The following is a 12232-nucleotide window of genomic DNA, read 5'->3' as shown; positions in this document are numbered from 1 at the left end:
GGAGCGGACGGTCTTGGAGCTCTCTTTACGTTACAAGAGAGCTACTCCGTCCTCGCGCGTCACTCACCGGTGAAAGGGGAACAGAGTGTTTTCGTCCCGCCGTGGCCGGACTATAACCTCCATTTCTCACACATTTCTCAGTCCCCTCTTAAGTTCAGGCGACTGGAATTGTTACTATTGCAGTATACGAGCCTGTTATAAATACACGCACGCCTGCAAGCAAACGCCGTCACAAGACATGATGACGCTAATTGTATTCTCCCCTGTGGCTCAGTGGCGGAATCTTAGACTTTCACGCTAGAGACCCGAGTTCGATCCCGGCTCTCGCGGCAGATAAAATTTATGCTGTTCGCTTCTCCGAGCTCGCGGCCAGTTTTTCTTATATACAGAAAGCAAGCCCGCTCTCTCCCTTGTTGGGCCGCGCAGATTGCGCCGTTCACAAGGGATGACAAAGCGGACGGTCACGAGCAACGTTCAGCGCGCGCGCCTCACTCACCGGCGAAAAGAGAAGAGAGTGTGTTAGTCCCGCTGCGGCCGGACAACCGCCAATTCTCACACATTTCTCAGTCCCCTCTTAAGTTCAGGCGGCTGGAAATTTACTATTGCAGTAAACGAGCCTGTTTTAAATACACGCACGCTCGCGGCCAGTTTTTCTTACTTACAGAAAGCGAACCCGCCTCTCGCACCACACCTACTCATGGTGCTCGAGTATTTATGAGCATCTAAACACGAGAGAAGAAAAGACGGTTAAGTCCCGCAGCGCTGCGGCTGGACCACCGTCGAAGCTTCACGCTCTGTCAGTCCCCGTTGCCACGGCTACTGCAGCTGTTTACCTCGCAGTCAACGAGCCGGTATATCTACCCGCTCGCCTGCGCGCAACCGCCGTTCTCACGGCAACCCAGAGAAATTTCAAAAGAGCATAATGTCTGGTTGCACGGCTGACGCCGTATGTGTTTCAAGTGCAGTGAATGTGCCCACGTTTCTGTGCTCACCCCTGTACACAAGCACTATACATCCCGTGTCTCTCACAGAGCCCACTCTCATAAAGCAGGCAAAAGCCGCTTTAGTGTTAAAAGTAGGTCACGTGTCCACTTCTCCGTGCCCACACCTACTCACTGCCCGCTCTGTCACACGGCCTCGCACGACCAGTCATGTTTTGAATGTCCTGTGCCTGCCCTCGAGCGCTCACACATACTAACGAACATTTTCGCCCCGACGCCGCCATCGCGCCTCAAACTATATGTTCCCCGTCCAAAGCCACCGGGACACTGTGTGTAAAACGGCCAGCTATCGCTGCGTGCGATCCGCCGTATCTAAGCACCAAGAGCGCGCGCGCCGCGCCCGCCCCTCCGTTTCGAGCTCTCGAGCCCGCGATGCGCGGCGATCGGAGCCCGGAGGCCATTCTGCCCCTGGCTGCACACGCAAAAGCGTGGGAAGCTATTCCAGGCGCATCAGAATGGGTGCTAAGCACAGTAAAAATGGGCTATACTCTGCAGTTCGCTCGCCGCCCTCCGCGCTTTCAGGCGCGTACCGAGACGAGAGTGAATGGAGAAGTAGCACATCTACTTCGAGCAGAAATAGCACACTTCTGTGCAAAGGGGCTATAGAACCGGTTCACCCTTCTATGAGCGAGTCAGGCTTTTTACAGCCGTTATTTCCTCGTTTCCAAGAAGGACGGAGCTCTCAGACCGATTTTGGATCTGAGATATTTGAACAAAGCTCTTATGAGAAGACCGTTCAAAATGCTCACAACCAGGCAGATCCTCGCGCAGATTCGCCCGAGGGACTGGTTCATCTCTCTCGATCTGAAAGACGCGTACATTCAGATCCAGATAATACCCCGTCACAGGCCATTCTTGAGATTCGCCTTCGACGGTCAGGTATATCAATACACCGTCCTGCCGTTTGGCCTGTCTTTAGCACCCCGTACATTCACGAAGTGCATGGACACGGCTCTCGCACCCCTGAGAGGGCAGGGAGTGCGAATTCTAAACTATCCGGACGATTGGCTGATTTTAGCACAGTCAGAGGCCGAACTCATCCGCCACAGAACAGTGCTTCTCAGCCACCTAGAAAGCCTGGGGCTTACGGTCAACTGGACCAAGAGCTCGCTAGTGCCCAGTCAATCAACCTCTTTTCTGGGTTTGGATCTGGACACTGTAGCAATGACGGCCCTCCTGTCATCCTTCCGGCCGGGCAGCACCACACCTCTCAAAACATTTCAGAGGTTGCTGGGTTGTATGGCCTAAGCTGCAGCAGTGCTTCAGCTGGGTCTCTTACGAATGCGCCCGCTACAACGCTGGCTGAATGCCCGAGTGCCTCACAGAGCATGGGCTTCCGGCGGCATCCGAATCAGAGTGACTCAGAGCTGCATTTCAGCACTGAAGCCCTGGTTAGCGGGCCGACTGGTACCAGCGGGGAGTGACAATGGGAGCTATCTCACACCGCAAAGTTATCTCGACGGACGCTTCCACCTCAGGTTGGGGCGCTCTTTTCGAGGGCAAACCGGTTTTTGGCCTGTGGTCAGACCAGGAAAAATGCCTCCACATAAACTGTTTGGAGATGATAGCGGTCGAGAACGCGCTCAAGCGCTTCCTCCCATTCATACAGGATCACCATCTGCTAGTCTGCTCGGACAACATGTCCGTGGTATCCTATGTGAACTGACAGGGCGGTGTCAGATCCAGGAATCTGTGCAAGCTGACAGAACGCCTTCTCGTGTGGGCTTACCGCTCGCTGCGCTCGCTGAGAGCCGCGCACGTGCCGGGCCACCTGAATGTCGGTCCAGACAGACTGTCCAGGGACAACATTCCCCCGGGAGAATGGTCCCTGCACCCCCAGACAGTCCAGTTTCTCTGGCGCCTATTCGGCAGAGCGGAGATCGACCTCTTTGCGTCGAAAGACAACGCTCACTGCCCGAAATATTACTCGAAAAGCGAGGACGCGCTGTCCCAGACATGGCCCAGCCTCCCGCTGTATGCTTTTCCTCCGATCTCCCTGTTGCCACAGGTCATTTCGAGGATCAGAGAAACGCACCACCCAGTGCTTCTTATAGCCCCGCGCTGGGAGAACCAAACTTGGTACCCCGAGCTAGTGAGGCTGTCGCACAAATCCCCATGGCCGATCCCGGTGAGAAAGGATCTCCTCTCCCAAGCCGGTGGATCGATCTGGCATCCCCATCCAGAGCGTTGGCCTCTGCATGCATGGGTGATCAACGGATACCCGTTGACCTGTCAGAAGGGGTCGTGAACACGATCACACAGTCTAGAGCCCCCTCTACGAGACGGCTCTACGCGTCTAAATGGTCGGTGTTTTCCAAATGGTGCGTTACTAAAGCTTGGATCCACGCGCATGCGGGGTCCTGCGGGTGCTCTCCTTCCTACAAGAGCTGTTGGAAAAGGGCAGGTCCCCTTCCATGCTCAAAGTATATGTGGCGGCTATTGCAGCATTCGTGGAGACGACGCGCGGCCGGGCAATAGGAATGAATGAGCTCATCATCCGCTTCCTCAGAGGAGCTAGACGGATGAACCCCCAGGAGCTAGACGGCTAGACGGCCCCCCTCGGTTCCTTTTTGGGATCTGTCCTTGGTCCTGGGGGCCCTGAAGGCTTTTCCCTTTGAACCGCTCGAATCCGTGGATTTAAAGTCCCTTTCGCTTAAAACTGTTTTTCTGATAGCTCTGTCTTCAGTTAAACGAGTGGGTGATTTGCACGCGCTATCTGTTAGCCCTGCATGTCTTGAGTTCGGACCGAACGACTCGAAAGTCATTCTCAGACCGAGACACGGTTACATCCCCAAAGCGATTGGAACCCCTTTTAGGGCACAAGTCATTTCCCTTTCGGCTCTGCCAGCATCCGACAATGGGGACAGTGATAACCTCCTATGCCCTGTCCGGGCGCTGAGAGTTTACATCACGCGCTCCGCCGCTTTCAGGCGTTCAGAGCAGCTCTTTGTTTCCTTCGGCGGACGCACCAAGGGTCTCGCCGCCTCGAAACAGAGCCTGTCCAGGTGGATAGTGGACGCGATTGCAGCAGCTTATGCCTCCAAACACCTGCAGTGCCCTCTGGGTATCAGAGCCCACTCTACTAGAGGCATGGCCTCGTCGTGGGCCTGGTCCAGCGGAATTTCTATCCACGATATTTGTATGGCAGCGGGCTGGGCCTCCCCATCAACATTCGTGAGGTTTTATAACCTGGAAGTTCCCGCCTTACAGGCAAAATTATTGTCAGTATAAGTGACATGTATGCTCTGCCCAGTCTCTCATGTGCAGACTACGTTCACATGCTAACGATACTTCTGGTATATACTTAGGGTGAAGTGTTTTTATACTCAGACCGGCTGGGCCGCTCTGTTTCTCATTCCCCTCTACGCGCTGTTTTACCGGTGCTGGCCCGCGCTGCTGGCCGCCCGTATTCCACTATGTAGCGCGGGGGTTTATTCTCTTCATGAAAGACCGACTATGTCGCTCTTTTCTTACCCTAATGAGTGCTTATGTACTGTGTGGCCTCGCTCTGCCGGCCCTACTGTTTTGCACTATTATATGCTTATAGACCGGCCGCGCCGCTCTGTTTTATATACTGAGTCAAGTGCTTTGTGCTGTGCTGGCCCGTCTCTCCGACCGGCCACATATTCCAGCAGTATGTTTTCCCCGGTCTCCCTGGGATTCATGGGCTGGATGCTCGGCGCACACGGCGTTGACAAAGGGTTCCCGATGCGTAAGCAACTTACTGATAGGCTTAAGCAGTTGCCGCCGAGCAGCCAATGAGCACGCTTATACAGCCTGCCTAGGTCTGCCGGCTGCCGCACTGCGTTGACAATGAATACAAAATTAAGGATAATTTTTGGCTTCAGATCTCGAAGAAAGAAGACTTTCCCGATGCGTAAGCAACTTACGCAATACTCGTTCCCTCTTCTAGAGAGAACCGAGGTTACATTGGTAACCGAGTACGTTTTTTTATTATTATTTTTTCCTCAAGGCATTTTTTCTGACTTTCCTGCATCTTTGAAACATTTCCATTCACATATACTCTGGAGAGCATCTGGGACATTGACATAAACAGCACTTTCCAACAACTTACAAAATTGGGTGACAAATCATTTTGGTTTTTGTGCTTTTGGAGTTCTTCAGTGTTTTCTTTTCTTTCTTTTTTTTTTAGACAAACTTAGATTCACTGTAATGCTGGAGTAAGCATTTGGTCCTGTTTAATGTTGGTGCTGGTAAAGGTTTAAAGGGATACTCCACTTTAAAATGAAAATTCTGTCATCATATACTCACCCTCATGTTGTTTCAAACCTGTATGAATTTCTTTCTTCTGCTGAACATCCCTTTAAGAGCTAAATAACAAGGTTCGGTAACTTTTAATTAGGTTTCATTTGTTAATATTAGTTTATTTTTTAGCCAACATGATCTAACCAAGACTAATATTATCTTACTTAGACTAATAAATGCTTAAAGTATTATTCATTCTTAGTTCATGTTAACTGAAGTAGGTAACTAATATATTTTTGTAAAGCATTACCCAAAGGTCTCTTTCCAAAACTGTTTGTGTTTATGCATAGAGTTTCTTGGGGTTTTCTTGTGCATCAACAGAAAGGTTTTTATGTACTTCTTTTAGAGATTATTTTGTCAGTAAATTTAGAGGGTTTTACATTTAGTTTTGTTGATTGTAACATTGCATTTAATTCACACTTAAGTGTATTGTTAACTGACATTAAAGTATATTTTAAATCACATTAATTGCGTGTCATTATATTGTGTAGTGCACTTTAACTATATTTTGAAGATATTAGAAGCAATTATGAAAGTAGATATAAAGTTGTATTAAAGTACCAATTAAGTTGTTCCAAAAAATCACTCTTAATGGCAACTTATTGCATTTTATTTCAACTTAATATGTGATATATTTGAAATTAATTGCACTTAATGTGCATTCAGTGTGTCGAAAACATTGCATTTAATTCACACTTAAAGGTACAATATGTAAGAATTTTGCATTAAAATATCCCATAATCTCAAGGCCAGTGTTATATATTTTGTTAAGTTGATTACTTACAATATCCCAAATGTTTCCAACTATTTTTAAATCGTGAGAAAATTGCGATTTTAACCAAGGAAACGGGGCGTTAGAGCAGGGGGGAGCTGGGAGTCGCCAGTCAATTGCGTCATATCCGCGTTACCCTCGGTTTCCGCTCGTACTGCGTGAAGTCCTGGACAAATGCGGAAGTTGTAGTTGTAGCGTTTATCAAGCAACAAACGTTAGCTTGTTTCTTGCAGTCGTTATGGAACACAATTATTCTTTACCGATTGCAGCTGGTTCCGTTGACAAAGCATGCTTAATTTTATATTTTCCAAATGTAGCATTCGGTAATAGTTATGTTTATGTAAGGGAAGTATTATTGCTTTAGGTTTGTGTTTAGTTTATTGATATTGTTTATCACGTCTGGTGTTTATGGCCATGTAAATAAATATAGCATGTGTTATACATAAAGATTAATCAGTATTTTGGCAAATGATGTGGGTATGTTCGAATGTACTTTTACAACAATTGTTTAGAACACGTAAAACTGCGGCGCGTTATCACAACAATGAATTCGACATACAGTAACATCTATGATAACCAATTTAGTATTAAACCTTACTTTTCATGCGGTTAATTCATTTTAATGAAATAAAAGTATGATGAGGTTCAAGAGTCAGGAAGGAAGAAGACAGGGTCGGCGTGACTGGGACTCGTACTTTATTAAAATAAAGCAAAACAAACAAAAGTCGTGCACAACGCGCATTCACCGAGGCAACCGCGATGGCACAAAACAGTTAAAAAACGAGAGCTCGGATCCACCGGTTTTCTTTCTCTGCGTCCAATTTTCTCTTCAGTCTCTCTCTCGTTCCAGCGTCGGGCTTGTCGGTAACACTTTATTTTGATAGTCCGTTTGTTGAGACTTTACTAGTTATTAGTAGCCATTCAGTAGCTTGTCAACAGTGCATCAGTTGACACTCAACAACACTGTTTCAACTGACAAGTAACATACGTTCAACTGACTGCCTATAGACTATAAGGTACAATTCAAGTGTTAATCTACAGATTTTACGAAAAAGTGCCTGTTGACTGTCAATGTTATTTTGCAACAGGTTATTAACCAATTGGCGACTAACTTTCAACTGTCAACTAACTTTCTGTAGATTGAGTACCAACAACTCAAGATCAATCTGTCAGTTAAATGTCAACAGTCATGTCAGCATATGAAGTATATGATACTGTATATCCTACTCAAGGGGTCTCATGTGCATCAAATTAATGATTATTTTAGCTGATTTAAAACTGTTTTTAAAAATGTTTAGATAATGTTTTAGATAATCTGTTGATAGTCAACTAAAGATTAGATCTGTTGCTTGTCAACAAATAAATTGTTTATGATCAGTAGACTATTAATAGACATTATCCACCAAGTGTTAGTAGATATATTTTAGGACTATCTAATTAAAGTGAAAAACAGTTTATATCAGTAGAAAGTCTGTAACCTATCAACAGATTGAAAACATACTTTTTTTGTACGTTTGGATAGATGCTGAAACGTATGATACAGACATGTCTGCAACGTAGAATTATTACGAATTCACAGCTACAAAAGGTTTACGAATCATAACGATATCTGTATCATTTCCCTTATAGCCTACTGTTTTATAGATAAATGTAAGTTCCCTTAACCCTACTCCCAAACCTAAATATAAATTACTCATTTTATACTAGGGTGACCATATTTTAGTTTTCAGAAAACAGGACGGGGGCGTGGTTTGAGGAGGCGTGGCTAAGGGGTGGGGGCGTGGCTGGGGTGAATGCATCAAAAAATACTTGACAAATGCATTCACAACCTTGTTGTGACATAGGCCACAACCTATGTTATTGTACTTTAATACATAAAGGAATACATCCTTTCCATTCAATGTTTGGCCCGCAAAAATAGAATACTATTAAAAAAAAAGGTTTAGCTTGTACCTTTTACATGATGACACTATTTCTTTTCATTGCCATAAGCATAGGTTAAAAATCTACTGCTAAAATAAAAAATCTACTACACTATTTAAGTAAAAAAAAAAAAAAGATAATAATTCAATCCTCCTGATGTTCTCTAGCCTATACTTTCTTTATGTGGTCTTCTAGGTCGCTAGCACCTGTATTTGACACTGACACGTGCGTGCCAGCTTTGCTGTTCATGCATTCTGCTTTACACGGATCCCGACCGAAATGAAAACGCAGGAATTTTCTCTGTAAATCATCTGTGAATTTACATTTGGGCTTTTTTTTACGCTGTTAGTTACATCTTACCTCGCACTTGACCGCAAACTGAAGCGTCGAGTCACGCTGCTAAAATTATGTGAACGTAAAGTCCGCCTACTTTGATTTGATTGGTCAATGTCAGAATATTTGAAATGACAAGCAGTGACAGACCAATGATGAGGCTGAGATGAACACACACACACACCTCTGTTTTCTGACGTGCTCTCTGCTTGCCGCTGCGGAATCGGATTGAGGAACGCGCTGATTATAACAAGACGGGGCGAAGCCGAAGCCGGTTTCATATGTTTTGTGTGCAAAGGCAAGCGTATATTTAAAGTACACGCTTAATGGCCCAATGAAAAATAATGAAAACCAGGACATTTTCATCACTTTATAAAAAACAGACAGGACGGCCAGGACAGGACGTGAAAACAGGACATGTCCTGGGAAAACAGGACGGTTGGTCACCCTATTTTATACAGAATATAAAAAGAATAAAACACTTTATGGACAGAGATGTGTAGGGAAATGCCAGTTTTATTAATAGCATTAAAATATATTTTGAGCCACTAACATTAATCCTACTCCTGCCCCTAAACCTACCCATAGGCTAACCATTTCTTAAAACTATGCAGGCTAAAATTATGAAGAAAAACAACAGATGTGTAATCATAATAATTTATTGCGAAAATGTAAATCAGTACCAAAAGTCGCTCAAATGACGATGTGTTGCAGTCCTCTCTGGCAGTATATACTAGTTTTGTATAAGAGACAGAGCAGAATTTAAGTTATTAATCCATGAAAATGTTAACCCAGCTTCCCTCTGCGTGAAGACGGCGCGCGCGCTTCCGCATTTCAATGTTGTTTCAACTGAAACACGGCATGCTGCAATCTGTGACGAAGCAGGCGAGAGCCAATGAGCGTTTGATATCACTGCCGTAAAACATGTCGTAACGCTTCTTGAGGGCGCAATTTTTGATTTTAAATTCATCACGAGCGCGGGATTTGACATAACGGTCGCTGCTGAGAATGGAGATGGAGATCGCTGGATGTGGATGAAGGGCTGAATTTGGATCTGTTTCTTGCTTGCGTATGGATTATAAAGATTTGGATTACATCTAACGTTACGTTAGCTAATAAAAATTATGTATTTTGTTAATTTATATTGTGTTTTGGTGTATTATGGTTCTATAGGAGAAAACGCCTTTTTTGTCTCACCGTAACGTTAAATAAACTAAATGTTACAAAATGGTTAAACGATTAAAGAAGGTATTGTTAAGGGTTTAAACTATAGTCTTGTCTATTAATCCTCCGAAGCGAGTTTGCAGCAGGAACAGAGATTATTTCTTAAATGAGTAACGTTAACTGTTATAACGTTAAACTGCATTTAATAAATGCGATTTTCTGTAAAACTTACTGTCATGAAAGGCTAAATGTATTAATTAATAATTATTGTTATTTGTTGTTTATAACTTTTGATCTTGGCCTCGGGCATTTGAAATGATGTAGACTATTGAGAGTTTTCTCATTCAGAATGCTCAATATAATTTTTTTTTCACATAATCAGATGGTTCCAATGTGATCGTGATATCCTAGTAAATAATGGGTTGTATTTTTTTATTTATTTATTTAATAAAAGTTACTTTTTTTCCTCTGATGTGCTGGCCATAGTGTTTGTTCTACTTCAGTCAGGTTAGGTATGCAATCTGTTGATAGGTTATAGACTTTCTACTGATATAAACTCTTTTTCACTTTAATTAGATAGTCCTAAAATATATCTACTAACGCTTAGTTGAGAATGTCTATTAATAGTCTACTGATCATAAACAATTTCTTTGTTGACAAGCAACAAATAAGCAACTACATGTAATCTTTAGTTGACTAACAGATTATCTACAAATGGTTAAAACATTTTTTTTTAAATCAGCTAAAATAATCATTAATTTGATGCACATGAGACCCCTTGAGTAGGATATACAGTATCATATACTTCATATGCTGACATGACTGTTGACTTTTAACTGACAGATTGATCTTGAGTTGTTGGTACTCAATCTACAGAAAGTTAGTTGACAATTGAAAGTTAGTCGCCAATTGGTTAATAACCTGTTGCAAAATAACATTGACAGTCAACAGGCACTTTTTCGTAAAATCTGTAGATTAACACTTGAATTGTACCTTATAGTCTATAGGCAGTCAGTTGAACGTATGTTACTTGTCAGTTGAAACAGTGTTGTTGAATGTCAACTGACGCACTGTTGACAAGCTACTGAATGGCTACTAATAACTAGTAAAGTCTCAACAAACGGGCTATCAAAATAAAGTGTTACCGCGGTCTCTCCATGCGGATCACAGCAATAAGACACAGGTGTTCGTCATTTGCACTTGACCTACTTGCGTCCCGCTCGTCTCTTCTCTCTCCCATTACAGACCGCGCTGAACCACGCCCCCCTCGCCACAAAAAGCATGTCATTATAAAAACAGAACTTAGCCTCATCCATGAACATGATTTTTCGATTCCCGTCTGACTGATTTACATCCACGGTGGAGTTGAAAACGACAGTTCCCATCATTCCACGCTCCTTCACATCGTCATCAAGCTACGCTGTTGTTGTTGTTTGGAATGTAGCGCCCTCTAGCGGCCAAAAATTCTTGCATATTGTACCTTTAAGTGTATTGTTAACTGACATTAAAGTATATTTTAAATCACATTAATTGCGTGTCATTATATTGTGTAGTGCACTTTAAGTATATTTTAAAAACACTAGAAGCAATTATGAAAGTAGATATAAAGTTGTAATAAAGTACCAATTAAGTTCCAAAAAATCACTCTTAATGGCAACTTATTACATTTTATTTCAACTTAATATGTGATATATTTGAAATTAATTGCACTTAATGTGCATTCAGTGTGTCGAAAACATTGCATTTAATTCACACTTAAGTGTATTGTTAACTGACATTAAAGTATATTTTAAATCACATTAATTGCGTGTCATTATATTGTGTAGTGCACTTTAAGTATATTTTAAAAATACTAGAAGCAATTGACCCTTCGCTAAGCCCCGCCCTCCTTAGTTACTGTTGCTACGCCTGTCAAGCTTTTGCGCCTGGCACGTCTATTACAGTATGTATGCACTGGTTTCAGACATTCCTAAGGAGATAATTAGTCATTTTTGGCAAACAGGTGAAAATATGAGAGTGCAATACTGCAGTATGCATTCGAGGGCTATATCCACGACATAATATGCAAACGATTAGAGAATAATTTCATCAAAATTGAAGTTAAAGCATAACGTTAGGTCCCAGCGCAAGCAGCAACCGCCTCATATGCTGACCATTCAAATGGGAAACACACAAATTTGAGGAACAGCTGTGCATGCCCAGCAGGGTAAGTGAAATTTGAAAATATTCTAATATTTATAAAACAAACAGCTTATCCATATGTATTGTGGAATAAACACAAGACATTAGCCTGACCACTTTGCAATGATAACATTCTCCCGCTTATATTTTTAGCACGCCAGGCTAACGTTACTGCTCACACGTCGGACTAACTTACTGTTATGAACTGATTAAGTTTGCATACCAACCTTTTCCTTGGAGATCTCCGGCAAGCCCCGTGATATTCCCTCCTTTTACTAACTACTGTACCTTTTACTTTTACTAGAACTAACGGGAGAGTCGCGATCGGATTGGGGTAACGGTTTGGCCGTCGATTAACAAAATGTTGAAATATATTTTTAAGTAACGCAAGTTATGTCAGTGAGCCTCCGTCTTGCCTTTAATCACACTGCTTGATCCACGAGCTGGACAATAACTTTATTCTAGAGCTGCTATAAAGCCAAAACACTTTACTTTTAATTTCCTATTATCAATGTAAAGCTGCTTTGGAACAATCTACATTGTTAAAAGCGCTATATAAATGAAGATGACGCCTGGCATTTCTCCCCTTGGG

This window comes from Abramis brama (assembly GCF_963993115.1).
Source record: "Abramis brama genome assembly, chromosome: 12".
NCBI lineage: Eukaryota > Metazoa > Chordata > Actinopteri > Cypriniformes > Leuciscidae > Abramis > Abramis brama.
The sequence above is the reverse complement of the archived record's forward strand: the minus strand, read 5'-3'. Positions refer to the sequence as shown.